Consider the following 13800-nt stretch of genomic DNA (forward strand, 5'->3'; position numbering starts at 1 on the left):
GTGCTTAGGGACATGGTTTAGAAGTGGTGGTGTTTTTATCAGGGTAGGTTAATGGTTGGACTTGATGATCTTAAAGGTCCCTTCCAACCTCACTAATTCTATGATTCTATGATTCTATGATTCTGTCTGCTCCCCACAAGGTTGCCATCCCCTCCTCTTCCTCAGGGTCCTCCTCTGGCCCCTTACACTGAGTGGTAACTGATGCTGGGATGTCTAGGGGATCATCAGAGTGGAGTGAGAGGCGCAGGATGTACTGCAGATGGGTGGGCAGCAGCAGGGTAGAAAGAGCCTCCAAGACCTTTATTTTTGCCCTGACTGGATGGCCTCTCCACCCCACTGGCAAAAGTGGGTGATCACATTTATTTTCGAGAATATTTAATTCAAACACAAAGTGACTAAGCTTCAATAGAACAAAGAAGCTTTCCAAACTCAAAGCCCTGTAAGAGGTAACGGACAGACAGAGCATGCCTCTGTGCGATACGTGGTCAGGTGCCCTTGGGCTTGAGGCAGCAAAGGCACTTAATGTGACAGTAGCATCTAAGTTCTCTTGCAGAACCAGCTGTAATTCTCTTCTAGCTGAAAACCAAACCCATTTACAGTAATTATACATGTGTTTACAGCTTCCAGAGGGAAAACAAATAAAGCAATTAATGTAATTTACAAAACCAAAGTGACTACTCCACATTAGGAATGACTGACATGACAAAAGAATATTTTCTGAAGAGATCAATTTCTTAGCAGTTCAGAAATCTTAGAAATAAAGAAGTAATTATGAATATTCTTTTATTTCAAAGAAGTAATTAGTTTATATTCTTTTATTAAAAAAAAAGTGTAAAATTACTTAATGCCATTACCATAACAAGAATTCTAAAAATTAAAATAAATAATCTACATGCTTTCTACCCTAGGAATATTTTGCCTTAAGAGATTTTAGAGTCTCTGAAATGAAGACACACTATAGCATAGCCAAGATCCTTGGGTTGTAGCACATGCATCTACAATATCTATCACGCACAATGCATGTATAGAATCTTATACAGTAATTTTGCATCAAGGGAAATACTGTCTTTGACTTCAGTGGGAATCGGAGAGACCCTAAGGAATAGAAGAGTATACCATAACAGAAACAAAGCTTAGTTTAAATGTGAATCACAATGCTGCCGTTGAGTTTATGCTCAGTTTAACCTATTAAACAATGTGAGATGAGCAAAAATTACTCATTTCCATACTGCTGATTTTGCAGACTGCAGAAACCCTGAGTATGAAATAAATAACTTGCTCTTAATAACTTTCAGTGTGGATAATATATTTAAATGTAGGAAGATGTAAATTATGTATTTTTATTGTATTGCTGGTTACCTCTATCAATTCAGATAAACGAAAAAGTTTAAAATTACAATCATAGAATCATCTAGGTTGGAAGGGACCTTTAAGATCATCGAGTCCAACCATCAACCTAACACTGCCAAAACCACCACTAAACCATGTCCCTAAGCACCACGTCTACTCATCTTTTAAATACCTCCAGGGATGGCAATTCAACTGCTTCCCTGGGCAGCCTCTTCCACTGTTTGATAACCCTTTCAGTGAAGAAATCTTTCCTAATATCCAATCTAAACCTCCCCTGGCATAACTTGAGGCCATTTCCTCTTGTCTTAAAAGGAATTGCCTAAAAAAATATGTCTGTTCATCGCAAGTAAAACAGTGGGAAGACCGTGCTACTGTGGAAAGTTCTGAAGATTGAGTCAACTGTATCAATACAATCAGTACTGTGTTCTCTGAATGACTAGCCTGGCTGTATGGCTATGTCTGTACCACAAAAATGCAATAATACAATTGCAGAGAGGAAAAGATTGGAAATCATTGTGCACCATCTAAGTAATATTCCTCTACATTATTCTTCATTAGATAGATTTCCTTTGTCAATATACCATGTTAATTCCTAAAAAGAGCACTCTGAAAAGACAAGATAATTCTAAAGTGCTCTTAGCACTTGAGAAGTTTGTAGCTGCTGAGTGTTTTTTTTTTCTAATAAATAAAACGAACATTTCTTACAACCAATGCTTTGGGAGTTCAAAAGATAAATTATTCATATTGGAAGACAGGATGTATAAGAACTAATTTATCTGGCATATTAGGGAGCAGCAGGGAAATTGGTGATTATGCAATTTGTTTGCTTTTCTACTGGCTAATTTGCAGTTACGATAAATTTTAATAAAATGGTCCTTATTCTTGGTAGGTAAAGCTGTGGTCACTTTCTGCATAGCTGCTTACCTTTATGAGTCTTTTCATCTCTCTTTTTCTGCTGAACTTAATCTATGACCCTTTTCATCATCAAATCTTAATTCTACATACAAAACTCAACAAATAATAGAATACACAAAACCCTCTAATCTCTTCTCATGCCTTCCATCAACCTTACTTTGCCTGCTTTTTCCATTTTACTACCTTTTTCTTCCACTTTCTTTTCCTGTATCTGTTTTTTCTTGCCATGACCATAAGGAATTGAGAGAGAGACAAAGATGCGCTCACTACCTGCAGACATATAATCTCTATGCGGACCTGAGTCCATCACACCCTTAACCATCTTGCCCCAGACACTTTCCTTTGCATTCCCTATGGATGTAACTGTCCCGGCTGAACAAAAATGGGTTATCAGGTTCTAAGGAAGCATAAACACTCCAGAGTGTCAAAGGACTACAAGTATTATTGGGGGTCATTAAAATGTATGAGACTGTATCTTGATGTTCTTCTGAAGATCTCTCATGCTTAGAAATGGAGCTGCTGCATTTGCACAAGTTTCCACATAACTTCTTTCTAAACTACCATTTCCCACTGGTCATATATTCCGGAGCTCCTGCACCGTCAGATCTCTGTTTTGATGTTTGTTCTCTTTGGCTCTGCTTTAGTAGAAAAATGAGTTATGCCTAAGAACAGGAGCTGGCAATGGGCTCACCTGCAAGAGTGGTGTTGCCCCTGTGAGTGGAGACAGAGATACTCAAACTTGGCAGGTACACTAAATCCATCCCTGAGACACTGGACACCACCAACTTGTTTCATGTGGTTCAAAAACCTTTTGGGGAAACTATGACTTCCAGCCCTTTGAAAGTATTTATCTTATTTCTGAAGAAAGTGTACCAACCCCCTGAGCTGAAGATGATCTGTAGCTGGACATGAGCTTCTGCATTGGCCTGCTGTTGCGCAGCAGCTGAGCTCATGCATAATAATTCATCCTGCACGACCTATTATTTCTGAAAAAGCCAACGTGCAGAGGGTTGAGACAAAAAATCACAACTGATAAACAGTCAAGTGAAAAAGTACTTAACATGTTTCTAGGATTTGGGATTTCATTCTCGCTGCAAATGAGAGAGAAAAGGGGAGACAGGAACAGAGAGAGGGAGGGAGAAAGACATCTTTATAAATCTACAAGAATAAATGCCCTCCTGAGCTTTCAAAATGTCATCTTTCAATGTGACTTCATTATCTTATTTACAACAAAAATATTGTATTATGACATATACCAACCTGTAAGCATAATATATATCATACCTGGGCCACCTTATACCCAATCCAGTTGTCTGGATCACTGCTGTAATCTATTTGGGTAAGGACCCCATTATTTGTGAAACAGATGTTGATTTTATTTCAGATACAGTTCTGGGATTATTGTTCCCTGTCTGTTTAAAAATATAAAGTTAAATTAGATTTTAAGATGCAGCATGCTTCATTGTGATTTCTATTGTAAATCCAGTGGAGTACGTGTTAACTTCCTGCTTTCTTATTTGGAGAAAGCGAAAATAAAAATTTTCTATATAGAAATTTTCTTTCTGCGTGTGATTTTAAAGCAGCATGTATGAATTAAACTTGGAACCACCTTTCAAAATAAGCTGGTAAACTTGTAATTAAACAGATGACAACAAATCTGTAAAAGTCTCTCTGGAGACATGCTCAGTAAGACTGCAAACTATGTATATTTTTTTATTAGTAGTGACTAATTTTTTTGGAATGGATGGAGATCAGATTTGCAGCAATTAAACTCATAACAGATATAACCTCAACAAGCAAGTTTGTATACAAAAAACACTCTGCTTTAGCTGTTGCTTTCTTAAAGTTCATTTGGTGTTCCATCTGCTTCTTATCTGATCAGAAAGAAGATAATCAGACTGGTTGTATGAAAGGCATGTAGCAAAAGTTCCTCCACCCCACTGAAACAGCGCAGTAAATTGGGCTTACTTTGTGTTAAGGGCTCACTTTAAAAGTTTTCATTATTCTACATTGTTATTTTCAAAATCACCATTTCCAAATTCTCACTTCTCTTCTTTCCAAAACTAATTTTCTGAATTTTGAATGTTAAAGCTGTAAGTTGTTTCCACTTGATCACAGTATGAAATCAGTTTTGGCTCTAAGTGATTGTGACCAATAAGCCCACCAAATTATTTTGACTCCCCACCCTTAAAAAAAACCCAAACAACCCAAAAAATGTTTCCAGAGACCTTTGAATGCTGCTTTTAAACAGAGGTGAGTCTGTTTAGCAAGAACAAATGACATTTTGTTCACAATAAGTGTCAAGAAGCTCATACATTGCCTACTGTAGCGACCCCATTAATATCCCACCTTAATGGCCATGTGCATATTGATGCTCCTCTGGCCAGGATTAACAAGCCTTTCTTTCTACATGCCATTTGGATCATGTTCCTGCCATGATCTATTTGGTACTGGGATGGGAGGACTAGCTGCAACCTAAAGCACGAGACCATTCACCACGGCCACTGTGGCCAAGGGGCAAGCCCGTGGTCTGTATGCCAGCCAATTTCAGCTCTCACTGACATCAAAAAGAGGACTCCTGTGGCACTTTGGGCTCAAGAGGCTGACTGGAGAAAATGTCTCACCTTGTCATGTCAGTCAGACAAAGACGCTCTTCTTTTGTTTTCTTTCAGGCTAAGGCCCAATGCTTCATACTGATTCTATTCTCAAACCTGGAAGCTTGAATACTTTCACTGGGCCATCAGGGCGGTCTTGGGTTAAAAGCATGGAGGCTGCTCCCATCCTGCCACTAGCACAGGTGCTGCTAAGCCCCATGTGAGGCTCACAACAGCTCACACATTGTCCCAGGTTTAAGAAAAGACAGCGATTGCTTTTCCGAGGCGGTTCATGGAGCCAGGCAGATGCTGGCTTTAGCCATCACTAAAACAATTGTCACAAGGCACCTGAGGAAGGAAATAAAGAGGGTGAAAATACCTACCAGAGCAAAGATACTCCATAAGACAAAGTCCAGCACGTTCTGTAGTCTGAAGTAACAATACTTTCAACTTGGTGTTGATCTCTTACACTGAAGGGTTAAACCTGAGAGTGTAAAAGAGAAGGACTGGTCATCAGAGGGTTACCATGTATACTCTTTACCTCATTTTAATGTCGTAACCCAATATATACATTTACACTTTATATACAAATCTGCTTTATTTACTAGATATTTGAAAATCTCTTCATGCTACCTAGTACTTTAATTTTTTCTCTAGGTGAAGCAGATAAGGTTTTAAAGAGGAAAGTTGCATCCAGCAGCAGAAGATAGAGTTTTCTGGAGTAACAAACCCCAACGCTTCCTGCTGCTGTAATTGCCATAGAAACAGAAATGCCACTTATCCTGCTATCCCTTCTCTGTAATGAAATATTGCTATTTGAAGGGATTTAGAGGGTCGCATGCAAAGGCCTTGATCCTGCAAGGTGCTGAACACCTCTGGTGAGGTGCTGGGCCCCTGGTTCCCAGGTGTTTACATCTATCACATCTATTGATTTTCAGAACCAAAGGAAGTTGATGTAAAAAGACTTCTGAGGATGTGAGCCCTGCTTTCCTTTTAATTCTTGCTGAAAGGGTCGACGGTTTAAGACTTGACTCATTTGCCGTTGCTACCATCTGGGACTTCTGCTGTTTAAACTGTAATAGGTCTGGTCCCTTCATAAGTCTGCTTGGTATTTATCTGAGGTTAGAATGGGTCATGGAAGGCAACCACTGATGCAGCACAGACAGATGCCAGCACAACCCTAAGTATGTTGGTTTACCTTGCCCAGTTCTTACTCTTTTCATATCCTTATTTCAATCCTATCCAGTCAGGTGGCTGAAGCATGATATATTGCTTATTTACTGCTGAGGGTACCAGCAACTATCCAGAGCAAGTGGCCAGGTAACTGTCTACAACTTAAATAAAATTTGGGGTTTTTTTAGATCCACAAAAGGATCTCATTTTTTACAAAGAAAGCAAACTGGGGCAATAATAATCAAAGTAATATTTACCCCTTAATAACTGCCTATTTTTATACTGGTGCTAGAGGTTAATAGCACTGTTATTTACTCCTCTGCCAAAAAGTACTGAAGGATATGAAATGTAGCAGTCAATAAAGCTGAGCCGTCAGATAAATAACATTCATATTACTCTCTGACAAATTCTTTTGCTACACGGGGATATAAATAACACTAAGAAAGCAGTTCCTACATTACAAGTTTACTGATGTGTAAAATGTAATTTTAAAAAGAGCCCAAAGCACCAGGAGCGTGACTGGCTGTAACATGATATATAGAAAGAGATATATGGCATATGTAACACCTGTAAGGAGAAGAAACTGGGAGAGTGAGACATCTTTGTGAAGGTGGGATGCAGCACTAAAGTGGGAAAAATGGGAAGAGCAACTCTCATTCAGAGAAGCGATGATAGCTTTATGCACTGAACAAAGCATCAAAATAATAATGATAATGTTTCTGTTTCTGTGTTCACAGTCCTCAGAGGGATGGATTGGCCAGGAACAGGCTGGTTCTCATAGCAAAATTGCGTTGTGTTCATGTTCAGGAAACGGAGGGTGTGACGAGCTCCTGATGCAACACAGATTGACCTCTGAGGGTTTTCTTTTCCATAAGCACCCAGGATGGACCAGGCTGCAACTCTCCAGCAGCCAACAGCCATGAAGAGGGACACAACAGTGTCCTTTTGGCCAAATTGTCTGGCCTTAGAATAACGCTTGGTCGGTTCAACCCCTTGAAAGTGAAAAAGAGCAGTGTTTGCATTTTCACATTGGATTTTTGGAGTGACTCAGTAAGAAGAGAGATATAGGTAGGTAAGTAGGGAGAGAGACACACAGACGCAGACACGGACACAGACAGACAGAGAAATACATTACCTGAACTAAACAGGTAAAAAATATTGGCATTAGGAAAAAATGGATGTGGAAAATGGCAGCATGTATTAAATGAGTGTTGGGGGCAAGAAAGAAATGTGGAAATGTTCTTCAGTGTTGTCAAATGCTTCATGCAGACATGTGTCCCTTTGCAGCATGTGTGATGGAGAAAGAAGCAATTGCTTCATCCAGGAGAATCGTACAATTTCTTTTAATTGCTCCGCCTCCAGCTTCTCTACTGCTCTCCCTTTCAGAAGGCTTTCGTTGTGATGCTCTAGATACAAAACTATGCTGGCCGAGCTACCTCTATGAAGAACATTGAAAATCAGTGACATCTTCAGCTTCATCTGACACAGATCATTAAAATTACGTTCATACCATTCTGATGGAGAGGGCCTGCAGCTCTTCCTGCCCTCTTCTTTGCCTTTGGTCCCTGCCTGGGGAGAGCCGGTGCTGGGCAGGAGGCAGGGGGCCACTTCAGACCCATCTCTGCCCTGCTGGGGAGAGCTGAGCTGTTCAAAAGTTCCACAGCTCCAGAGGGGCTCTGGGGGACACCTGTGTGGCCCCACTCAAAATGCTGTATAACAGGACTCTTTGGATGACTGCTTCCAACAGGTTTTATTTTGGAGCTTATTGAATAATTACATCCCACACTCAGTCTGAGGTGGGTATTTACAGGAGGTCTCGTCCTGCAAATCGCCACGTGCTGTGTTTTCTGCTGTTTTGTGTCATTAAAGGTAATTCCTGCATCATGTTACCTATCAAAATGTTCAAATTATAAAACTTTCAATTTCCTGAAATTATGATTTGGGTAACATGGCAGTCTTGTCTAACGTTCAGTGCAATAAGCAAGCCTCTCTGCTATCACCCATCGAAGACCCCAGCAACATCTGCTCAGTGCCTGACTTTTGTAAGGGAGAGAGAGAGGTGAAAGAAGGACAGAGAGAAAAGAGAAGGGTGGACTGTTGGCTATTGACCTTACAACTGAGCTTAGCTATTGCTGAGGTGGCTGACTGTTCTTGAATAGTCTTGGATTTTGCTTTTTTTATGAGAGATAATAAAAAGATAATTTAAGATTATTGTCCATGATATTAATATTTTGAAACTTCTTGGAAATATTATGTTGATATTTTAAGGTCTATGTTTCCGGAACAATTGTGTGTGTCTCCTCTTGTTGAATTCCAAATGATCATCTTCGGAGCATTAACAAGCTCACAGAGAAATAAGAATAGGAAAGCCATTTCTAAAATGCCAGAAATGCCTTGTCCAGCTAAGAAAATTTGTAGCATAAACAAGAGGCAGAGTGTTTAAACTGTAGCAGCATAATGACAAGAATAAGCAAGTGTACTGACGGTTTGGACTAAATATGTAAGTAATACATTTCAATCAGATCTTGATGCTGTGGGATTATTTAGATGCGAGTGGAAAGATGTCCCTTCAGACTTTTCCCTACTAATGGCAAAAGCATTTTGGTAATCCAAACAACTTTATACAATGTCATCTTCCAAGAAAATACAGAAATTATTCAAGTTAATATTAATTAAGGAACTATGGGAAAGTACTTCTGCAGCAGAGGAGTGAGACCTCTCTAATTTCTTTTAAAATGTGTTTCAGACATGGTAGCTGCCATAATCAAAAGGATAAATTTTGCAAACATTATGAACATATCCATTTGGGAAGTCAAAACAAATATGATGTAGACCCGGCTTCTGTCATAGATAAATAGTTCTTTTTGTAGCAAGCCCTGGAGTATTTAGAGCAACCCGGCAAAGTCCAATGAAGTGTCAGCTCAAGCCAGGAGCATTATTATTTATTGTCAGTTAGGACCTTCATCACTTACAGACATCACCGGAAATATTACTGATGATTGATACTGATGGCAATGATGATTACTCTTGCAATAAGCTTAATTAAAATAATGAAGTACTGTTGCACAGAACTTGGTTGTTGCCCAGGCAGGATAATGTATAAGCAGCACAAGGAAGTCATCAGCTCAGAGAGTGCTTCATATTTCAAGTGTGACATCGCTAGGGAAGCAAAGAGGCATTGTGTGTCATTTCTCCACTATTTCTGCTCCATCTCCTACGTGTGTGCATATACAAATAATTGCTGGAGTAGACACCACAGCAATTGCCTCTTAGATATTAATACTGACTCCCTACCATAATGAAGTGTATATTGGTCATAGTGGTGGTACCGCTGTTTTTATAATATGCTGCAAGACTCTCAGAAACTTTTTGTGCCATTATTCTTCAGAGAGCTGTTCTCTGACCATTTGGTTGTGACAGTGTAATTGATCTTCATCTGTCACAGGGAGCAACCCATACAATCAAAGGTTATAAGGAACCTGGAGACAGGAGAGTCATCTCTGACCTCTTTTGTTCTAGGTAGCCAAAGCCAGAAAAAACCCCAAGCACTAAGGTGTGACATCATCTCATTATTCTTGGATAGTCAACTTAAGCTATTAGCTGTGCATTTAAAAGCTCAGAATATAGGTGTAAACTCTGAACCATCCAGGCTGGCTGAGCTGGTCTCAGACCCAGGTCTTCCATGGTATGGGGAGCAGCTATAAAGATCATGGGCATCTCCAGTCTCAGAACAGGGAGATCTGCATTTATAAAGCAGAATACTGTCCCCATATTCTAGGCTTTCTGGATTGGGTTAATTAAGACAGTAAGCTGTATAAAGGTTTAAGGCCAAGATGGTTATAAGGGTTTTCATAACAAGATTTGTATTTCTGTCTGGTGTGGCCTAATGATTCAACATGAAGCAGGGATCATTTAAAAATAATTTAAAGAACCACACATCTGTTGTATTAGGTAAGACACAAACACTCATTTAGGAGGAAATTTCATAAGAGCTTAGGCAAAAGCCTTTACTGAGCAGGTAAAATACAACTGTGCAATCAAACTAGGAGCTAAGTGTAGAGTTGCCACCACATTGTGCTATTGAGACGGTCTAATTTTGCGTATTCTGTCACTTGTCCTTCCCTATTTCTAGATCAAAGATAGATAACGTTTAATGTTATTTTGCCTGGAAGCTTGCACGTTGTCTCTTTGCTTCTCCATAACTTATGAAACATGCCAAGTGCTTGTTTTTCTTCCTTGCTACTTTCCACTTACTGAGCGCTTCCCTTTGCACACACACCAAAGTTTTGAATATCACCTTCCTCTTGAATGAGAAAATACTGTAAAGCTAAGCAGTATTTTGTATAAATTACACACTCTGCAAGTGAAAAAGAAGAGACAGGCGATGTTGAGATGAAGGAGAAAGGGCATGACTTAGGCACTTGTGTTACTCATGCAGACCCGCAGACTCCTCCAGCACAGCTGAGGATGCAACCTCACCAGCGCCATTCCAGTGCTCCAGCCACTACATTTCCAGTACCACCAGTGTCCTCTTGATTAATGCCAATAAATTATTTTGCTTGAATGAATTACCTTTTCTCATGAGTTAAGCCTGTACCCTGTCTCTGTTAAGAGGAAGGGAACTACAAAAGAGATATGGAGTCAGCTGAACAGTAATGGTTGTAAAACTGGTTTCACGTAAGATCTTATCAGGGTTCAAATTTTCTTGTGCATACCAAGAAAGTATATTTGCCTTTGCAATGAGGTGCTTTGCCTATTAAACGCAAAACAAAGTGCCAACTGCAAATTGGGAAACCACCTGAAACCTCTCCTGCAGTCATTACAGGCAATCATACAGTTTTGGTATGATATTTCTTAAAGAAGGGACAAATGGCTCAACTAATGCAGATGTGTTTGGTTAAGCATCTATATTCTCAGTGGAGAGCAGGGCGGCACTTTCAGAAGGTACATTTGACCCAATTTTGTAGCACAATAAAACCCCCGTGGCTTTGTGCCTTGATGGACCACTAAGAAGCTGAGAAAAAAGTTGCCCCATTTAGGTCATTTGATAAACTTACAGCAGTAGTTTCTAAAGAATTGCATGGGGAGTGGAGCAGAAGAGACACACTAGAAAGGAAAGAGGACAGGAGGGGGTGTGTGTGCCCAGATGTGCGTGTAGGAAGCTGGCCTGCCGACAGCATTGCTCTCCCAACCATATTCTAGCTGAGAGAAGTCTTATGCAAGAAGAATAACTCAGAGAACAGGCACATGAGAGTTTCAGCTAAGCAGGAATGAGAAGCCCCCCGAATTTGGGGGCTACACAAAGCAAGGCATCTTTACTCACAAAGCAGATAGGTGCTTAATTTTAAGTAAATGTCCTTAAGTGCTTTTTTGAATAGGGAAGAAAACAGGCAACATTTAAATGCTTTTCCTACACAGGACAGTGGTGCCTGCTATATGAATTAGGGCTTCAAAGAGTTTCCACAGAGAATGTAGTCCTTCCATCAAAAAATCCAAACACAGAGAGGTTGTAAATTTTCCTTTCAGACCGCAAGTGTGTCTATGCAGACAAGCTATTCACAGCTGAATTCCTCTCTTTTAATGTTGATTTGCCAGTTTTGCCTGTAATATAGTGAAGCAAGGAGTCTTAAAATGCACCATCATACATACCTCAGAGAAAGATTCTGGTGTAAGGTCAAATATGAGGACCAATTAGGGAGTTAAGAAGAAAAATTAAAGCATTTCAACTATGACTCCCAGAAGGCACCACAGCAATATTCCTGTTTAATTGTTTTTTTAAATGCAAGTTTTCAGTTCTGCTGAACTTTTTTTCATTGTGAAAAAGAAGACTGTTCAGTAGAAAACTTTGATGACAATCCCTTTTTCCTATGTTTGTCAAACTTCTGAAAGGAGAAATTAATACCAACCCATTTCTGTCCTAACATTGTTTTTATGCCCAGATGCAGAACATACACATTTCATGCAAGCAGGTCATTAAAAACCGTATCTTAGTGATAAAAATTACCTAACTATTATATATCAAAACATAATTATAAATGAAAAGCCATGAATGTGTGACAGTATTTCTAGTGGGGGTCTGTGGACACTGGTTCTCTGCTAAAAAGAAATATTAATCATTTAATATGGTATGTAAAAGTTATGAAGCATTCCCGATAAGGATGGAGGACGTGGTTAAATAATGATGAGGATAGGTCAGGTATTATTATAATCCTGGTAATGTGATGAACTGGAAACAGTTAAACAATATGCATTTTAACATATTCATTTAAAAGGTCATATAGGTAGGAAGAAATCAGGAAGAGAGATTGTATACTATTAACACTGGGAAAGAAGTGGTTTTGGAAACGACTGAGAGGTCACAGCAGACAGACGATTAAATATGATTTCTCAGTGTAAAACTATGGCCAAAAAGTTATGTGATGTTTTGATATATATAACTGAGGATAAGAGGGTGATATTGTCTACAAATAGAGTATCAGCTAATTCACTAGTAGAACGCTGTGTCTCTTTAGTGTCTTTCCTCAATAAGGATATCAAAGCATGGGTTGAGAAAAGCCCTAGAAGAGTAATATGAGGCCAGGGATGTTTGCCTTATGAAATAAATTCTATATGTTTAGCTTATGAAGGCGAAATTTAAGAGCTAACTTAATTCTGGTTTATAAACATCCACTCCAAGAAAGAAGTTCTAAGTAACTCTGGTGCTTCTCAATTAACAAATGCATAGCAAGATTCAGGCAGCAGAAACCAAAAGCAGAAGAACTGCAACTAAAAACGTGCATGTTTTAAGGTGAACAAGGCAGCTCTTACAACATATTGACAATAGAGGAAGAAGTTTTCCACAACCTGATGTTTTTAAATTAAGATCAGATTGTCCACTAATACCTGTGCTGTAGTTGAACTAAAAGTGCGTACCAGCAGCTGAGCATCTACAGTCTATGCAGACAGCCTGTTAAGATGATGCTTATTGCTCCATGTAGTCTTTGCTGTTTATTGATGTATCAGAGGAGGACCATTGTACACGGCACATCACGGAACAGGCTACTACAGCGCGTGTCTGAGGAAGCTGATCTTACCAAGTACAGAAACCAAAGAGAAGGTAGAAGGCGACTTTTCCCTACAGAAAGCATTGTACAGAGAGGGACAATAATCATCACTCTTTGTAAGAGCAGATAGCAAAGTAGCAGCGCTGCAGAGAAGGCAAAATGATTTAGGAACCTGAGGCAGGATCCTGTCCAAATTGGCTGAAAAGGCAATATGCTGATATTCATTCTAAGGGATAAATAGTAATTAATCCATACCTGAAAGATTAATTTGAACCATCCAATCATATCTGGTTCTGATCTCACTACAGCTACTCTGCAATCACTTGTCAGCACCACCTGAAACAGAAAAAAAAAAAAAGATTTAATAAAGAAGAGAATAGAGACTAAGCCAGGGACTGTTATAATGGCATGATGTGAATCTTACCAGGATTCTATTGTTTTCCTATCTCAAAGATGACATAACAGAAATTGGAGAGCTTGGAAACAGCTAAGGATGATAAGCAGTATGTAAATGCTTCTTATTTTGAGAGGATTTACGTTAAGGAGAAAATGAATTTAACAGTTGAGAATAGGATATAACACCATATCTAGTATAAAGAAGACAGGTCATTGCACTTTTGGTTACTCACCATCTTAATTAAAAAATGAAAGACAGTGAATAAAATTAAAGGACAACTTTTTTTTTGAACACTCCCTAACCCATGTGACACAGACCCTCATTTTAG

This window comes from Vanellus vanellus (genome assembly GCF_965231255.1).
Source record: "Vanellus vanellus genome assembly, chromosome: 2".
Classification (NCBI taxonomy): Eukaryota; Metazoa; Chordata; class Aves; order Charadriiformes; family Charadriidae; genus Vanellus; species Vanellus vanellus.